At 32.7% G+C, this 20,757-nt stretch overlaps 1 protein-coding gene across 1 annotated transcript in view; it reads right to left on the reverse strand.

The window, feature by feature from the left end:
- MGAT4C (MGAT4 family member C) overlaps window positions 1–20,757 on the reverse strand; it is a 724,438-nt gene that overhangs the window by 616,328 nt on the left and 87,353 nt on the right. The window contains exons 2-3 of the mRNA XM_006933915.5: window positions 17,850–17,895; window positions 16,004–16,036 (exon numbers count right to left, since the gene is read on the reverse strand). The gene's annotated coding sequence lies outside the window, so the exon portion shown is untranslated. The remainder of the gene's footprint in view (window positions 1–16,003; window positions 16,037–17,849; window positions 17,896–20,757) is intronic.

The following is a 20,757-nucleotide window of genomic DNA, read 5'->3' on the forward strand; positions in this document are numbered from 1 at the left end:
CATATATATACTATACATATATATATAGTATATATACTATATATACTATATATATATATATATACTATATATACATATATATATATAGTATATACTATATACACATATATATAGTATATAGTATATACTAAATATACACACACATATATAGAATATAGTATATACTATATATACACACACATACACATATAGTATCAATATATATTTATATATAAAATATACACATATCAGCAGAGAAGGACATGTCAGAATTTATCTTTCCTGTTTCTGTCTTACTACTCCTGTTTGGTATAAAGCTCTTATATGTGCACATACACAAAAGTACTAGATCTACCAGTTGAGTCCAATTATTTTTTTATGATCTTAGTGACAACTTAGAAGTACTAATCAGTGACCTTGGTAAGACTTTTCTTCAAATAAGGGTGGTTATGAGATTATTATTTTTATAGGATAAACAATACTAATTCCTACTTATAATAGAAACAGCAAAAAAATATAAGAATGGCCAAAAGATATAATAAAAATCTTTCAGCTTCATAAATCATTACAGTAAGTAAAAATTAGTTTTCATTTTACACAAATTGGACAACCCTGATAAGATCTCCTTTTTCACATTAACACACGTCACTTTTGTGCTTATATAGTTCAGAAGGAAGGAAGAAACTATGGAAACTAGGTAGGTTTTTGCCTCACAGACTCAGTAGTTTAAGTTAGTATTTTTATACTGAAATTGCTAGCATATCAAATCATACAAATATCTCTTGAACATCTAATATAGACATCTAATGTGGACAGTATGGCATTTTGTAATCTTTCTAGATAGCACTTTCTCAAAACTTATTCATAATCATTATCTATTTAGTTCCATTTCCAGGAATCCATTCTTTCCTAAATTAGCTTCCTTAAGACTTTAACTGTTTTAAGTTCACTTCTGACTTAAATCAGAAGTCAGTCCTGAGAAGGGATTTAGGCACAAGTAATTTGTTGACTCTCAAGGCAGGAAGTGAAGCAGGTAAAGAAGGAGACGGAGTCAAGAACAGGTAAAGATGTGTCTAAGGTAAAGTCTATCCCTGGATCGTCCTATAGAGTTGCCTTCCTACCAGTTGGCTGTGGGTGGACTAAGCTTGAATGTTAGCATTCAACACTTATAGAAACTGAGAGATGGGAATATTGGCTTAACACAGAGCTAATGCAAAGGGTAACAAGTTGGTCTACCACATAGTTTGGAAACAGTCACAAATGTGAACTCAAAATTTTGTGGGCAGATGGTTATTGCACTGTTCTAGTCAATAAGTTTCGATTCTTATTAGTTTTCATTTTATTCATACATGCTTTTTGTTCAATAGTAGAAGAGCTCTACTAATATGGAAAAAAAGGACAGAAGAAAGAAAGAAACTATGGAAGCGAGGTAAGTTTTCACCTTACAGTCTCAGTTGTTTTAGTATTTTTATATTAAAATTGCTAACATATCAAATCATACAAACTCATATAGTTTGATATTTTCCATATTTTTATACTTTGTATCTTTATGCCAGATACACACCTGGAATGTCCCGGTGCAAAATGCAAAATTAAAATGTGGTGCTCATTATTAAAAATTATGAAGAATTTCAAGACAGAAAATGCAGAGTTATAAACCAAAAAGGGTCCTGTTTGACCCTATAGGTCACATGTCCATGAAAGCTGTCCTGCCCTGGGAATAGACACTATAGTTTTAAGTGGAGAAGTTTTCTAGCTTGATACATTGTCATATGCTAGAGATAGGTACTTATCAATATGAGAAACAATTTATGTGATAAAGTCCTTTAGATTGCAAATTTGTGGTAGTTCCCTATTTCATCCATTTATAAAATGAGAAAATAAATCATATTTAAGATTGTAGTTGAAGAGGGGCACCTGGGTGGCTCAGCCATAAGTGTCTGACTCTTGGTTTTGGTAATGATCTAGTGATTCCTGACTTCCAGCCCTGCATTGGGCTCTGCACTATTACAATGAGGCCTGCTTGGGGTTCTCTCTTTCTCCCTCTCTCTGCCTCTCCCTGGCTCATGCACTCTCTCTCTCTCTCCCTCTCAAAATAAATAAATTAATTTAAAAAAAGACTGTAGTTGAAAAGACAGAGGATTAAAAGATAACCTAAAAATGCATGATATGTTGAAAACATATCCAAGTTTTTTAGTATTTAAATATTTTTGATATGTATTAAATATAAAACTGATTCTTCTTCACTTGAATCAATAAAATAGCCTATGTCAAGGAAAAATAAAATGATGGTATAGGAAATTTTAAAAAAAAGTGTTTCTCAAAATTAAGATGTTTACCAGGTCTTGATCCATGAAAGAAAACAATCAATACCTGACCATTTAAAAAAGAAAAAGAAAGAAAGAAAGAAAGAAAGAAAGAAAGAAAGAAAGAAAGAAAAAGAAAAAGAAAAAGAAAAAGAAAAAGAAAAAGTAAACTTTAGAATGCATATAAGTCAAAAGTCAAAACTCATTAAACCTGAGTGATTTCAATACTCTAGGCTATATACTATTATTACAGGATAAATGAGTCATTTGGGGGTATGCAGGAATCACCTGAGTTATGTCCAACATTTCATGAGTTAAATGCCCACTTGACAAAATTTTTTGTGTCATCTGATGTCACTGTGAGTCATGACAAAATTTTTGTTTTTGAAAATTGGATTTTTTTCTTGAGCATTAAAACTGGGCATAGAGTCCATTTTTTTTTAATTTTTATTTATTTTTAATCAGATTTTCACCTTCTAGTCACAGTATAAACAAAAATAATTTTGAAGAAAAAAAAAGAGAATGGAGTGTCCAGATTCTTTATCCAGGTATCAAGAAGGAAAAACTCCATTAAGTTTAAACAGAAAAATTATATGCCAAGTGTAGACAATATTTTCTTCCTTTGATTCCCTTCCCTAACAGAATCTGCATTTTTCTACAACCCAATACCTATTGACCTACCGCCATAAGTCAGAAAGTGAAAAGGTACCATCTTACCATCAGAGTAATAATGAGCACTGATAAAATTGTTTTGAGGAAAGAGATTTTGTCAAAAGGTTAGCAGTGCCACAGTTTAGTCATTCTGTAATTGCCAACTATTCATTTTGAAAATCTCTGTAAACCAGCTTTTTATTTAATTAATATGAAATTGTTGTGCTCAAATACATACATCTACAGAACACAAACACAGACAATTGCATCCATGGTGTTATGTTCAGCAGTTCTGCTTCTGTTGACAATGAGTGTTGCTATTAACTAGTGTCTTCTTATGTACAACAGATGGTTTAAATGATGGGTTTTTTAAACTGGATTTACTATAAAGGTAGCTATGAGACTGTACAATTCCCTCTGTGAGTATTGTTGATTTTGATGAATTGGTCCTTTTTTCACTTCCAAATGACAGTATGTTCAAACAGCTGTTGAACATTTCCACCAACAAGTATTAGGTTAACCCCATCCTCTGAGTATAATCTTATTCTGAAAATTTTAATTCATCTTCTTGGGTTATCACATCATAATAAATGCACTGGTTATAGCCAAAGGCTTATAACGTCTATTAAATCTATTCATATTTATGGGATTGTAAGGGCTTGTATCTCCATTTGTAAAGGTGGGATTGTAAAGGTGTATGTCTATACACAAACAACATATACACACACACTGTATGTATGAATTTTTGGAAGACTATACACTTTAGGAAAGAATAATTTCATCAAAACATTGATTACAGATATGCAATAAATAATTCTAAAAAACAAAAGCTAATATGAAAACATATATATTACAGTATTTTTCCTTAATTTTCTTTCTTCACATATTATGGATTCTTTTTAGTCTGTACATACGAATCTAGTTCATTCTTTTTATAGGCACAGGTATTAAATGTGTACACACACACACACACACACACACACACACACAGGTAAATATATATATATCCCCCTTCTAAAATTTGGTAATATAATCAATATTTTCTACCATTTGATTTTATAAGTAGAATATTGTTCCATATACATGGCTCATCTTTAAATGACTATGTATTATTCCATTAAATCAACATGACTGAATCAGTATTCTATTGTCTTATTCATGTACATTTAGATTTCTAATTTTGTGTTACAGAATATATCTAATGATCAGCAATATAAAAACAGATTTATCAAATTATGTCACTTTCTTATTGACCGTTGTTAAAATTATTTTTCTCAAATTATGCATGATTTTTTTAAAAGATGAAATATGGTGGTATCTCTGTTCAGGTTTCATTTCAGTGGTGATGCCTTTAGTTTTCAGCATTAAATAATAATGCTTGTTTTTTAGAGATTTTCCTTATAAATTTAAGAAAATACATTTCTCCTACTAATGTATTCAGATGTTTTTATTTGAAAATGTGCATTAAATTTGATAAATATCTTTTGGCATCTATAAAAGTGATTTTGAATCCTTTAATTGGTCAATGTATAAATTAATAAATAATAAAAGAATAAATAAATAAATATGCCTGATGTACATTCTACTTGGAAATTATACATTATTTTTATAATTTTCTGAACATGTAGTAACCTGAGAAGGCATAGAAATGATACATATAAAACACTGTCATAAAGTGTGTCAAAAATATTTCATTGAAGAATGTTTATCATGATGAATAACTATTAGGATAATGATATCAAATGAATTTACCAAGGAAGAATAAAATGGAAAGCTGAAGCCTGGAAAACATACATAGATAATGAATGAAGGGGAAAAGATTTTCTGACCAGAGAGAACACCAGGAAAAAAGTGTCATATGGTACTCATTCACTCACCAATCATTCAGTTCACCCATCATCTATTCTGCATTAATTTTTTCATTTATGGATTCATTCACTAAGTTACTGAGTCCTACTTTGCAAAAACTGCTGTGATCTACTGTGTTCTATGATAGGAGGAGAGAATAAAAGGTAATCCCAACAAAAATACATAAAAATAAATATCTTTTTGGCATACCAAATAATTTTAGTTATGGTAGAAGCAAACTATAGAAAGTACACATAGTGAGTACACATAGTGAAGAAAATAATAATTAGAATTAAGACTGTCTCATCTTTTGATATATTTGAGGAATGACTATAAAGTTGTAAGAACTCAACTAAAAGTCACAGGACAGTTAAACACATTATACTGGTGTCAAATCTTGTATAATTATACATAACAATTTTTAGTCGATTTTTAACCTTTATTCATCTTTGAGAGACAGAGAGACAGAGCATGAGCAGGGAGGGGAGAAGGAGACACAGAATCTGAAGCAGGCTCCAGGCTCTGAGCTGTCAGCACAGAGCCCGACACGGGGCTCAAACTCACAAACTGCGAGATCATGACCTGAGCCAACGTCGGACACTCAACTGACTGAGCCACCCAGGTGCCCCTATACATAATAATTTCTAAGTAGCTCCTCAAATTAAAGAAAATACAAAAATAGTACTAAAATAATATGTTTTAATTGATTTAGAGATGTATCACTCACATATAAAATATTTTACAGAATTGACCTTATTCCTTTTTGGTATGTGTATCAATATAAAGGCATGAGAGAAGTAAGTGAGTATCACAGAACCACATTTCAAAATGTAGGCTCTTAGATATTATTTCTGTGTTTATTTATTTTCCTCAATATTTACTCCACATATATCCACAAACATCTCTTCCCTTTACTTTACTTCCCTTTACTTCCCTTTAACATGAAAATAACATGATGAGGCACTAGGTTACCTAGACTTCCAGTAGAAACACCATTATATTAGCATAACTTTGCCCACAAACTTTGGTAATACTTTAGATTTATCTGATGTCATAAGTCAATATCGGCTTTAGGCTATTATTCTGGTTTATGAATGCTTAAAGTTTACTAGTAATGACACCTGAATTTCAAGAGAGAAAATACTGACCTTTATAAAAAACATACTTTCAAATCACATGGTTTTAATGTGTTTCTGATAGAGAAACAGTGAATAAAACTGGATTCTGTATTTTTATTTCTTTGTTTCAATGTATCCAACTGAAGGTAATTGATTCATGTATAACCTAACAACTATCGTTTTGGGCAGATAACAACATAACATGTTAGTATGCTGAATTCTGTTTGTTGCCATTATAAAAAAAATTCTAGTGATTTTCTAAAACATATGACATAAACTGCCTCCTAATTACCAATAACATTTGTAAACCAACATTAATCTGGTAGAGGAGGTACTCATAGACATAAAACAGGACAACATGTGCCAAATTAAATTAAATAAATGTGAAAATTGAGAAACTATTTTGATAAACAGGATGCAGTCTGATTTTGTTTTTAGAGAGTAACTTACTCTCTGCTTCAAAGTTGGCTCTGCCTGATATTATCTTTTTGATTCTTCTTGTTGGTATACATTAATCCTTCAAAGCAAATGTGACAAAATATAAATTATCTCATCTTGTTTGGCAACTTGCCCTTGCAAAAAAGCGAGTAACGTTAAAATAAAAATCAATTATATAAGGGCAAATATACCAGCATGCCAGATCTATCCAGCTTTAACAATTCCTCTACTTCCTGAAAAATGAAAGAGGTAAACTCATCTAGAAGTTATGAATAGCTTACAAATCAATTTATATGTCATTGTACTATGTAAAGTTTGTAAAAAAAAAAAAAGAAAAAGAGAAGAAAGAAAAATGGATTTAATCTACTTGAATGCTATGTGCAATGGATGTCCTATTCCTCTGATAAGTGGTAGCTGTCACTGATGACAGATATATGCCTTGTAATAGTGACATACCAATTACCATGAAAAAGATAATGTCTGGTATATTTGAAAGTTAAGTCCAGAATATGATGAGGCACTAGGTTACCTAGACTTCCTGTAGAAACACCATTATGTCACCATTGGGAATGTGGACAAATTTCTTGTCCATTAAATGTGCAGATAATGCGTCTCATTTCTTAGCAGTATATAGTATATTCTGAGCTGTTTCCATTGTTATGGTGATAGAATTATATTGTCCAATACCTAAGATGGATTTTCACTAATCATTTCATGGTTTTTCACCATTTGTGACAAACAGCATTTGCAGCAGAATTGTTAGGAAATAATAGCACTATCATTGGCTCCAAGATGTAAACAAAATCAACTCATTTGCTCTCTTTTTGGTCAACCAACCTCCTCTGGAGGATTAAACAATTTACAAAAGTAAACAAACTAGTAATTATAATTTTCACAATAATCCTTGCTCAGAAAGAAAAGTTTGAAACAAATCTAATAAATTACAATGAAGCACCCAGAGCACATCCTTAAATGGCTTATATAAGAGTATTAAAAGTGAAAATTCAGGACTATAATGCCAGTAGTTTAAAATATTCACACTGGAGAAAAAAACAAGGATTCTTATTAAAATCTAATGTCCCCTCACTCTAAACCCTAACCCTTTTGTTCCTTTTCCATGACTAAAAATTCTGATAATGTTCTGAATTGTAAGTTGCCAGGCAATTATTATCATCAAAATTTGAAGAGGTAGATTATACTGTCAGAAATGTACAGCATATCCCATTAGTCTCAATTAATAATTGTGTCCTGATAAGCATTTTTAAAAGCCCCAAATGCTAAATTATGGGGTTATCTGAGGGACAAAACTCATCTCTTGGAAAGCCATTCATTTATAAAAATGTTTTTAATGAAATGATACAAAATAACATGAAAAATCAGCTGAAGCATGAAATAAGAGAAACAAAAGTACCAGAAATTAAAAAAAAGTCGTGAAGGTGAACCTCAGTAACTGTACAACTTAATGGAGCTCTAATCCTATGGATTTACAAAAGTATAAATAGCATGAACATTCTGATGATTTTGCAAACACTACATCAAATTCTGGAATATGCTTATTTCAGTAATGTCTTTACTTCCTGGCTTACTATTAGGGGGCTTGATATAAATTCTTGCTATTTAGATTATAACATTTTATATTCTTTTCTCTCACAACATTTTTTTCTCCTTCCATTCTTTCTTAAGTTTATCTAAACCAGTGGTTCTCGACCAGGAGTGATTTGGCTTCCAGAGGAAAATTTGGAAATGTCCAGAAACAGTTTTGGTAGTCACAAGTGGGCGGATTATGTACCATTGACATCTGGTAGAACAGGGCAGGGATGCCGGTAAACTATTAACAATACACAGAGAAACTCCCCACAACAAAAATTATCTGGCCCCAAATGTCAGTAGGGCTGCTCTGAGGAATCTTGGCCTAAACCATAATGGTAAAACAAACTCTGTAACCAGTTCATTTTTCATCCATTTTCTCAAGGAAAAAATGCTCTCAATATTTCATACTTCTTGTTCTGGTTATCTACTACTGTGTAGCAGTTTAAAATCATGACCTAAAATAATGGCATCACTTATTTTGTTCATGAATCCAACTTTGAATGCGGTCAGCTAGTTGGTCTCACCTGACTTAATATTTTCTCTAAATTTGACTTAAAGTTAAATATTTCCTTTTTTAACTCTCTTGCTTTGTCTCTCTACATGGTATACTTAAGATAGCTAGATAGTAACAACATGGATAAATATGGAGGTTATATATACACTGCTAAGATAAATAAGTCGGTCAGGGAAAGACATATACCATATGATTTCACTCATGTGTGAAATTTAAGAAATAAAGGAAAAAAAAAAGGGACAAACTAAAACACAGATTCTTCACTATAGAAACCACCTGATAGTTACCACAGGGAAGGTGGGTAGGGAGAAGGGTGAATTAGATGATGGAGATTGACAGTACACTTATCATGATGAACACTGAGTAATGTATAGAATTGTTGAACCACTATATTGTACACCTGAAACTAATATAACACTGTATGTTAACTATACTGAAATTAAAAATCAAAGATAGCTAGATTTCTTGCTTGCTGAAGTCTCCCAAAGCAAATGTCCCTAGAGAGATTTACAAAAGCCACATGACCTTTTTAAATCTAGCCTTAGAGCAATGCAATATCACTTCTTCTGAAGTTTATTCATTGAGGCAGTCACAAAAGCCACCAAGGTCCAAGGAAAGTGAACACAGACTTGACCTGATAGAAGTGTCAAAGAAATCTGTGACATGTTTTAAACTACAGAGTGCTTTATATGTTATATTTCCTTTGAAGTACTACTCTAATTAGGTCCTATTAATATCAACATTTATATTTTCTTTTCTAAGATTTAGGTTTTTCCTGTCATGATCTAGCTCCCCACTCTCTTTTGTCTCATTTCAAAGTATGACTCAATCATCTGTCCAAAAAGAATTCATGATGACTTTTCTGTATCAGGAGCAAAAGGAAAAACAAAAGGAATAAAAGACATGGCTCATGACCTTAAAGCACTCATTAGTTAGTGAAGGAAATTCTAAACTATGAAACACAATTCTGTTTTTGCTTAGTCACCAATACAAAATAAATGAATCATTTATAAAGAAATTCAACCTGACAATTAAAATGAATCCCCTCAGTCACATCAAGGACACAGATGGTTGGGAGTTGGAAAATAAAGCCAGAATATTTAAAGACTTCTTTGGAGAAAGTTGAACAGTAAGTTGTATGCTTTGTCCACCCCCATAATCCCTCCTACATTCACACTTCAAAAAGTAGAGGGTAAAACTAATACAAAGTCAGGAAAAGAAGTTTTAACAGGCCAATAAAGGGATCGGGTATATTTCACTGAAGCGGGAGTGATGTTGACATGGTTCTTGACTCATGCTTGGAAAAGCTAAAATGGAATAGTGCAAAATTGCAGGGGCACAATCACACCACTTACCCTAAAAATAGGTTAAAGAATGCAAGAACCTAAAGTACCAGGGATGCGTCTAGCAATAGGAGCACTGGCCTGTCATTTAAAATGGCATCTTGGGGCGCCTGGGTGGCTCAGTTGGTTAAGCGTCCGACTTCAGCCAGGTCACGATCTCGCAGTCTGTGAGTTCGAGCCCCGTGTCGGGCTCTGGGCTGATGGCTCAGAGCCTGGAGCCTGTTTCCGATTCTGTGTCTCCCTCTCTCTCTGCCCCTCGCCCGTTCATGCTCTGTCTCTCTCTGTCCCAAAAATAAATAAACGTTGAAAAAAAAAAATTAAAGTGGCATCTTGTCCAAAACGATGACCTTCCAAGCTTTAGCCAAGGCTGCTGGTATGCGCTACATTGGTGTGTGAGGGTTACCTTGACAAAGCATAATGGAGGGAGACCTTGCTCATACCAAGGAAGGGAGCTAGCAACAAGAGAGCCACAGGAATGATCCATAAGAACAAAAAAAAAAAAAAAATTGACAGAATCAATGCATCTGGCCCAGAAGGCATGAATTCATTTTTAAAATGCTCTTATCTGCTTTCTTCTCCTCCCTCTTTTTTGATCATGGAGACTTAAGAGTCCTTAGCTAAATAGCTGAGTTGGTTGAGGAAATGTTAGCCAGGAAAGAATGAAGAATCATTGCTCTGTTTTATATTACAGGGTCCCTAAGGAGAAAGGGAAAATATCTGACTTTAAATTAGGTTCAGCATTTGATTATTATGTGGGGTTAGTCAATTCAATTTTACGTAATTGGAACTGTGTTTTTGTCTTCAAGTGACCACATGGTATTTGATAACATAAGACTGATCAAAATTTTAATAGTAAAAATAAAAGCAAAACAAACAGAAACCATGGGGCCTGCCAGAGGATTCTAAATATATTCTCTCAATTGTCCAAGTCCATTCTACTGAAAACATACAGCATGCCATGCTTTATTGGCATCTTCCATTGTGTATTTTACAAGAGTAGATATAAAGATGTTATGACGTTTAGTGTGGGTAGAATCATTAGCATAGATATTATTAATCTAATATAATTCAGTGAAAGAAAGAACCATGGATAATATTTATTTCCATGGTCTTTCTAAATCACCCCATATATTAACTGTGTACATCTTAAATTAAGCAAATATCAACATAAATAACAAGGACAGTAAATAGAAGAATCTTATGGATGGGTGAGCACGTTAGCACATTGCAGTCATTGTTTAGTAATAGTTCTCTTCTCCCACCAGGTATCTCAAGAGCTAGAGAAAGAAGGACAACAGTGGGAGGGAGGGTAATGTGAACTGTGCATACCAGGAAACAAGCAGGGTGTAAACTGAAAGAGAGGGAACACTAGCACTGCTGTAGATCATATAAGATTCTCTGCAAGCAGCTTCTCCGAAGATCCTAACAGACACTGAAGAACAGAGCCAGTGTCCTTAGAACAGTTAAACATCTGACACTGAGGTCAAGTCTTTAGATGACAACAAAAGACTGAATACTTGTAATTCTGCTATTGGATCTTTTCTTGTAATTAACTTACTTCCTGAAAATTAAACACACGTGCACACATGCACACACACATTCACATTGTAAAAAATATGTATCTAAATGCTTCATTTTCCCATCTTTGACAAATACTGTGCAAAGTCTAGATCTTGGTCACACACAAAAAAATGGATTCAGTTAACATACTATTATTAAGACCACCTCAGAGAATGATCTGCAAGTCCCAAAGTATCATATACCACCAAGTCAATACGTTTAGGGGATTAATCGAGAATCAATCTCAAAACAATGTATTTTTTAAAAAGTGGATATATTAACAAATGTTATTGAAGAAAATCTAAGTCTCAAACCATGACATAGGGATTCTGTTTCCTATTCCTGTCTCAGTTTGCTTTATTCTGTTCCCTTAGCATAGCAAATAAGGACAAAAGCAGTAACCTAACTTGGATTACTCATACAGCCCTATATCAATCTGTCTGACTAATCATATAAGGGACTCAGATTTTATAGACCTGAGTCATATGTCTGTCACTCCTTCTGGTATTGGGGGTTATGAAGGGATGGGAGCTGGGTCCCCACTAATTGATATACATGTAATGAATTGAGTTATTTTAGTGAGAGAAAATGGCATGCATATGAAAAACATAGGTCCACCATATTCCTGTATATGCTAAACTCAGGGGTCCTCCTGCTTATTATTCCTCCTTCTTGAGGAGAATATGAAGACCATAGGTACTACACTGAGGTTGAAGTAATGATGTACACTGATACCCCAACATAGTGTTCATTCAGTAATTTATATAACAATTGGCCAAGAGAGTTGATTCTTACTACTCTTTGAATTTTGTGAATACAAAAATATTAATGTTGCCAGGTTCATCACTGCTCCTTTTATATTCATAATTACACATTTATCAAATTATTATTTTAATTGTTTTTAATTCTTGGAATTTGATAAAAATAAAATATAACAACTACAGTAAAGTTCACTGGTAAATATGCAAGAAGCATGTCATTAAATTTCTTACCTCTGAAAATATTTCTGAAATTGCATGTTTGCAAGTTGAGTATGTGTATGTCTTAACTTACTTAGGGAACAATTAAAAGAGGAAAGCAAAAGAGAGTCAAGGCAGTTTCTTTGCGTTTTTAGAAAAATAAGGCTTCTGTATAAGCACATGTAAGTTTTTCCTTTATCTGGATATGTTCTACAGAATACCCATGAATTATAAACTGTGCTTTTTTAGATGCTGAAAAATCCAAGCCTAAATGAAAATGCATTTTCATAGATTTTTACTACACGTAATTTTTTAACAATAGGAAATACTTTCATCGTCATTAATAATGATTCAAATTTTAATGGGAAATTAGCTCCCAAACAATTAATCATTCTTTGTAAATCTTTATTTTGTGATATGTAAAGTGCAAGATGCAAGATGCAACAATCTTTTTTTTTTTAATTTTTTTTTCAACGTTTATTTATTTTTGGGACAGAGAGAGACAGAGCATGAACGGGGGAGGGGCAGAGAGAGAGGGAGACACAGAATCGGAAACAGGCTCCAGGCTCTGAGCCATCAGCCCAGAGCCCGACGCGGGGCTCGAACTCACGGACCGCGAAATCGTGACCTGGCTGAAGTCGGACGCTTAACCGACTGCACCACCCAGGCGCCCCAAGATGCAACAATCTTTAATGACCTCTTTGACACTATTGCTCCTACCCAAATTGTGAAGTTTCATGTAGCTAAATATTGACAGAATTATAGCATCCTAATAACTTTCTTTGAAATGAATCTTTATTCATTAATAAGCGTTTCAAAAACTGGCTAGTTTAATGCTTTAAATTCATTACTATCACTTCCAAAACTATCTTATGGATCATCCACTTTCTCTGATCTAAAACTTTATAAGGAATGTTTAAGCATTAGTTGTACACATACACTGATTATAATACATATAATATGTCTTACATATATCATAATCAATGTATTTATATGTATATAAAACAATGCAAGATATTACAATGTAATAAACATATGTATATATGGCATATATGTGTGTTTGTGTGTGTGTGTGTGTGTGTGTGTGTGTATCCATAATGGCTCAAATTTCCCCACCATATATGTAATATCAACAGTCACAAATTAATTTGTTTATGTGACTTCAGAAAGAAAATAAGTTGTTCTAATTTTGGGAAATAGAGTTTGCTTCGGTGAAATGTCATCTTAACAATATTAACATAAGTTATTTGTCAAATTATTAAAAGTTTAAAAATCAACACTGACTTTTAAAAGATCTTGATAGCATTATTGTGTTAATGAAGACAAGTGACTTAAAATTCAAGTTTTATGGGGCACCTGAGTGGCTCAGTGAGTTGAGCATCTGACTTTGGCTGGGGCATTATCTCACAGCTGGTGAGTGAGTTTGAGCCCCATATCAGGCTCGCTGCTGTCAGCTCAAAGCCCTCTTTGGCTTTTCTGCCCCTGTCTCTGCTGCTTCGACACTTGTATTCTCTCTCTCAAAAATAAATAAATCTTAAAAAAATGAAAATAATTCAAGTTTTCTGGATGTTGTGACCATTATCTCCTACTCTATAGTATTATATACTATAAAAGATGAGATTGAGGGTATGCAAGATTTTCTTTTTTTCCCCCCATTTTCTAAGAAATGAGAAGCTCTCTGAAAATTGATAATTACTTAATTGGTTTTCCATTGGTTGTTTACTAGTTCTCAAGGAACTTAAATTGGGTATAAGTAGTAATGATTTTGAGTTAGACTAGATCAGACAAAAGACTTCACAAGAAATTGGATAGACACAGAGACTAAAATCCTCAACACTCCATTCTTATTCTGTGTACTCACTTGCAAACAGCTGTGTTTAAAATACTTTAGAAAATAGTATGGCTTTCTTTTTAACTAATTATTTTTTTGAGACACAGAGAGAGAGCGGGAAAAGGGCAGAGAGAGGGACAGAGAGAATCCCAAGCAGGCTCTGCACTGTCAGCACAGAGCCTGATGTGGGGCTAGAACTCACAAATCACAAGATCATGACCCAAGCTGAAATCAAGAGTTGAAAGCTTAACTGACTGAGCCACCCAGGTACCCCTGACTTTCTAATACAATGACGAAGAACTCTGGAATCTCAAAACAAGCTATCTACCAAAGTTAAAACAGATGCTAAGTTGCATCCTGGTTGTATTTTTTCCTACATGTTTAGGAATTAACCATTTGTTTTATTTCTATGAAGAAATATGATAGAAAACATCTGAATAGTTGAGAAAACACAATCACACTCCAAAACTTTCACAGAAGAATGTTAATGAGTAAAGATTACAGATCTTTCTCTAATCAACATTAGAGAATATACTCCTATAGATGTTCATCTCAAAATTTCATGACAAAAACATAATTTATCACTGGACAATATCCAGTTTAAAGCACCTGAATTTTGAGTGAGATCATCTCATGATAAACTATACCTTCCTCTCACAATTTTAAACTAAATGTACCAAATTAGATCATAAGGAAGTAACATGAACACACATTATTTTCATTTTCCATAGCAAAACTTTCACTAACTTAAGACATGACACTATAAAGGATCTCAATATCCAGACAGCAGATAAGATAGAAAACCAAAACTATAAGTTACTCATCTAAAAAAATGTCTGTGTAAATTTATAGTTGACAATATGATAGTTCATAATATATTTTATATGTCTGAATTGCTTCTGGATTCACCAGCCTGAAAAAAAATGCATCAGTCTTCATTAAACAAAAATACTTCATTTCTTTTGTTAGACAAAGGGAACTATGGAATTATATCTTTTCTTTTTTTGGCTATAAATTCTAGCAAAACAATCATTTTTAGAGCTTAGCTTAGTAAATCATTGGTGTGTGTGTGTCCATACGCAATGTATAAATAAGAAGTAAATATATACATATTTTATATATATATACACATATATATACATATATATGTGTATATATATATATATATATATATATATATATATATATATACACACACACACATTTTTCTTAGAAAGGAAATTAAGATTGCCTGTAATTCTATCTCCTGGAGTTTGTCATTGTTTCCCCATATCTTATTACAAAAAACAAACCAAAACCAACTGTGTGTCTGTGCACACTCTCCCTTCCAATAGCTTTCTAAATTGCATTGATATGTATGATATCTAACAATCAATCTAATTTTATTATAATTAAATGAAACATAATGGATAAGTAAGTACCATCTTGAATTGGTAGTTATAGCTAATTACTGGTGATTTTAAATTAACTTGACAATGTAAAAGTACGGTTAAAAGGTATAAAATTCTAAATAATTCTGACAAAAGTAATCCTGACTCAAAATATTTTAATATTCATAAAAGATTGCCAAGGTCACAAAGTATATTTTTTATTTGGAGTAAAATGCTGTGGCCTACCTGTAAAAACTATAATATAAGTTATATTTTAACCTACTCTTAATTAAAATTATTGAAAGGTTACATTGCAATTACATCTCCAAATTTATATTTCTTTATTTTTATGTCTCTCAAATGCTTGAACCCTGTTTTCATCTTTGATGGCATTAAATTCAAGTTCTTCCACTTTAGCAGCCTAAGTGCCTAAAACAAACGAAGTCTCAACACATAAAATTTGACTCACAGTTTCAAAATAGTATGTAGAACTTACCCATCCAAGAAGGATGCAACAGCAGCTGAGAAGCTGTCAAGGAGAAAAATGCCAGAAGGATTAATAAATCATATTGCTATAACATGACGATGAGAATTATAAACAGCTATGTAAAAATTAGGTTGCTAGCAGTCAGATGGCTTGGCTTCTTTTAGCCTTGCTAGTAGAGTGGCATACATTTATCTTCTGCTATTCACTGGTAAGTAGTTGGCAAGCTTGGGATATATAAACATTACTTAAAGACATTATGATTGGCTTGCATCCAGAAATGTCCTCTGACATTACCATTAGCTATCAAAAATCTCAAATATTACTGGAGATGTTTGAAGAGGCAAAGGAAAGCCAGAAGTCAAAGAAAGACAAAAATAGTAAGAAAAATAGAGTGGATAACTAGGAATAAAACAGGTACATTTACTGATATAAGGTAAACAAATTTATAAATGATATATTCAAAACAAATGTATTTAAATGATATATTTAAGACGAATTAATGACACCTGAATGTGTATACTGTTGGTAAGAAAGAGTGATTTAGTACATTAAAACAGAAGAGAAAGAAATATATAAAACCAAGGCTTACTGAGTACTCTTTTTATTTTTTATTATTTTAATGTTTCTTACAAATAGAAACTAATCTTCCTGATGTGTTTTCCCTGTTATACATGAAAGAAGGTATGGAGTTATTCTACTGTCATTATCTGTGACCCTATTAAAAAAGCCAACGAACAAAAACTGACACAACCACCAGGAAAAAAAAAAAAGAAAGAAAGAAAATAAAACTAAGAAAGAATAAAGTTAAAAAAAAAAAACACTTAATTGTCAATCCACTCACAATTAACTAAAGCTTAAGACAAAGTCAAACAGTAACTTAGCTATGATGTATCACATTTGGTTTGCTGATTTAACAATGCTCACACAATTAAGGTAGTTTATTGATAAATACATTTCATCAAAACAAGAGTTAACCATATTAATAAAATATTTCCAAAAAAAGTGTATGAGAAATGAGATGTTTTTACAAGTGTCATAAATGAGGGAGTTTTGGATTTTAGTCCATTAACATGATTCTACCTTGAATTCCTAAATTGATAATTCTTTTACATGAACACATATTTTAAATATAGTCAAGAAGCAAGGAAATTAAGATTGCATATAATTCTACCTCCTGGAATTAGTCATTATTAATATGTGGTTCTACATGCTTCTGGTCTTTTCCCCATGTTTTATTACCAAAACCAAAACCAAAACAAACCAAATTCTCTTTTCACACTAAATTTTCAGTTATGGTAAAATAAATGTAACATTTTAATTTTTAAACCAAGCCAAACCAAAACAAAACCTCTCTTGCCAAATATAACACATAAGGATATAAGGAATGAACGTTCAGTATAATGTCACTCAATAAATTAGCTGCATGTTATACCAGATTTTGATGCATGTACCAATGTGTTTTAACATTGTTATCTAATAAACAAATATATTTGTACAGATGGCTGTAGTTATAAAGCACACTATATTCAAACTCACTTTTTTTGTCTTAACACTATATCTTAGATACTTCAATATCCATTCAAACACATCAAATTATGTACTGTTTAAATACTTGTAATAAAAGGACAAGGATGATTAAATGTAATTTTTGGCAATAGAACAATTGGTAATAGAATAATGCACTTTAGCAAGAATTTTCAATTATTAGTTTTTATGGTTAATACAAGACTAAATTGGTTTTGCAAGAAAACAAGGAGAAAGACCTTAAGGAAAATTTATGTCAGGAGCAATTTGCAATGATAGATGTTATCATTAAGAAAATAAAATTGTGTAAGTAAGGAAGCCAAGCACTTACTCAGCAGAAGGCAGGTCTATCAGGTTTGATCCTGAATAGAATACAGCTGAAAGTGAATATTAGGAGATTAATTCTCAAGTAGATTTTCCTAAGTTGATGTTAAGAAGTACAAGAAGTCATTTGCCAAAATCAAGAGTCACAGCATTTGAAACATAGGAGCTATTCCAGTGTTTCCGTTGTTGAATTTTCATCTCAACCGATTTATTTTTGTCAATTTTATTAACCAAAATTTGTATTAAAATTACCATGTTAGAAGGATTCAAGAGGATAACATACACTTGAAAAATAAAAGTTTAACCTCATATGAAAAGCCCTGAAAAGATGCTACACATCACTTCAGCTATCCAGTATCCATGAAAGAATTCCCCAAAATGACAGTGGAGTTTCTGTATTAGTTTTTCCTCAGGTGTTGCCTTTGGTTTTCTTTGTAATTTAAAATATTCAGGCTATACATACTTCAATAGCTGGCATGCTATTGTTGTTCCTAATAGCACCTTTAGAAATGACATGCTTTTGCTGTTCAACCAGAATTTGTAAAAATAAATTACCTCTCAATTTTTTTAGATTAATCATGATATAGTTTCTTTGTTAAATCTTAGGTGATTGAAAAATAAATCACATGTGCCATAAATATCCTTTGAACCACAAGGATTGCAAATTGACATTACAGTGTGGATTTTTCATCTTGACAGCTTATCGTAGGGGCCAACTTGCCCCAGATTTTCTTTAGAGAAGAACAAGATAAATCTGATCAAACACAAAGAATAAAACAAGTACTTGTTTATTATTGCAAGGAAACCCACTGTGAATCAGTTTCTTATGAGATATATTCCAATTCTACTGGATGGGTTGAAAATTTCAACCATAAAAATTAGTAAGAATTTTGCTCTTTTCAAAGGGTCAGAATGAAGGGACTTGACTTAATGAAACAATTGTAACTAATCTGTTCTAAGAGTAGGATAACAAATAAACCAAGAAGAAAATTATACGTAACCTTTTCCAGGGCACAGATTTAAAAAAACATATTTTTCAAGGTTAATTTTATTAGTAGTGAATGCTTCTGCTAGTAAAAATCTCAATGCTATATAATCTACGCTTGTTTTGTCAGGATAGTAGCAAGAGAAAACAAATCACTCTATTCTCAAATGTTTAGCCCAAGAAATAGTATCACTGTTCAAATATGTGATATGCTGCCACAACAAAGGTAAGATGGGCAATTTCAATCTCTGTAAAAGTACAGAAAAAGTCAGAGGAAAAAGTCCTGTTGAGTTTGCAGAATATCTATATCCCAATAAAGGTAAACTTCAGCAAAATACTATTTTGCTTTTGGAGTAGGAATTAGGTTTCTGCATTTGCTATGGTCAGAAAATGTCTTAGGGACAGGGAATTAAAATAGCATATCAAAGGAAACATAGAAAAGGTGAAACAGATGGTAAGTTAGGAATTATGGTTATGATCCTCCTCTCCCTTTTTAAAAGTACTTTTATTGTACCAGATAATATTTAATAAGCTATTATTGTATAGTATTATGCTTATGCTTCAGTTATGTTCCTCTCCTCCACAGCAGTCCCACAAAGTTGTTTTTATCCATTTCACTTTAGATATGGGAAAACTGAGGAAAAGAGAAATATAGTAATTTGCTTTCAGTCCAGTAACTAGTGAGTATTAGAGCCAGAAGTGAATTGATATTATCTGACTCTAGTGAGGCTGTTCTTTTGATTTCTGGACAGGTAATCATGATAACTATGTGCATAGAACTTTTCAAGTTCCTAAGAAATTTTCATACCTGTGATCTCATTTTCCCCTTATAACCTTATATTCTATCTGTTGGATGGCTGCTATTCTGTATAATAGAGACACTAAAAATGTGTCTGGCTTTGAGTAGTAATTTTAGGAGTAGGTCCAGGGTTCATGGTAAGATCATCTGAAGCTCCTGTTGCAATTGTATCACCTAATCAGGCTTCTCTTACTGCCCTGTGGAATTTTTTTTCCCCCAAGAACACACTCAAATTTCCTGCATGGAAATGTGTATCTTAGAGTCTGTTTTCAGGTACCCTAGCCTAAAACAAGAGTTACAACATTGAACCAATCTTTTGAGTCTTTAGCTAAATCTTTCCAATTTCTAATATTCTCTATTTTCTTTTTCTCAATACTCTTTTTCATTTATTTATGCAACCCATGAAGCGTATTTATTTTATATATTCAGTTTTGATATTCTGTCACATTTCTGGAGACTCTAGCTTATGTGGCACCTTATTTCTTTGGAAGTTTTGTGATTTTTTATTATAAATGTGCATTTCTTAAATTTTTACTTGTGGGAATTATTTGCGGCTTGGACTAAAGACAGTGTTTTGTTTTGTTTTGTTTTGTTTTGTTTTGTTTTTCAGAGAAGATTTGCACTTATTTCTGCCTGGCGATTGGGGGCTATTACAGTGTAGGACCATTTTAAAGTACAGTGTTGCATTAAAGTCTTTCACATCACATAATTAGGTAAATTCAGGCAATAATCCAATATAAGGGTTGGTTTTTTAGCTAGAAGGATTTTCTGTCCCTCTTATTCATAACTAGGATTTAAGATAGGAATGTCTTCTTGTAAAACCCTCAGCGAATGTACATTTATATATTTTTTACACTTACATCAAGGAACTGGCCAATTTGGTGGACCCAACTTCATGATGAGATTATAATCTTTTAGCCTTCCTAATTTAAGAAAGTACTTGACTGGGGCGCCTGGGTGGCGCAGTCGGTTGAGCGTCCGACTTCAGCCAGGTCACGATCTCGCGGTCCGTGAGTTCGAGCCCCGCGTCAGGCTCTGGGCTGATGGCTCAGAGCCTGGAGCCTGTTTCCGATTCTGTGTCTCCCTCTCTCTCTGCCCCTCCCCCGTTCATGCTCTGTCTCTCTCTGTCCC

Source organism: Felis catus, chromosome B4, assembly GCF_018350175.1.
Source record: "Felis catus isolate Fca126 chromosome B4, F.catus_Fca126_mat1.0, whole genome shotgun sequence".
Lineage (NCBI taxonomy): Eukaryota > Metazoa > Chordata > Mammalia > Carnivora > Felidae > Felis > Felis catus.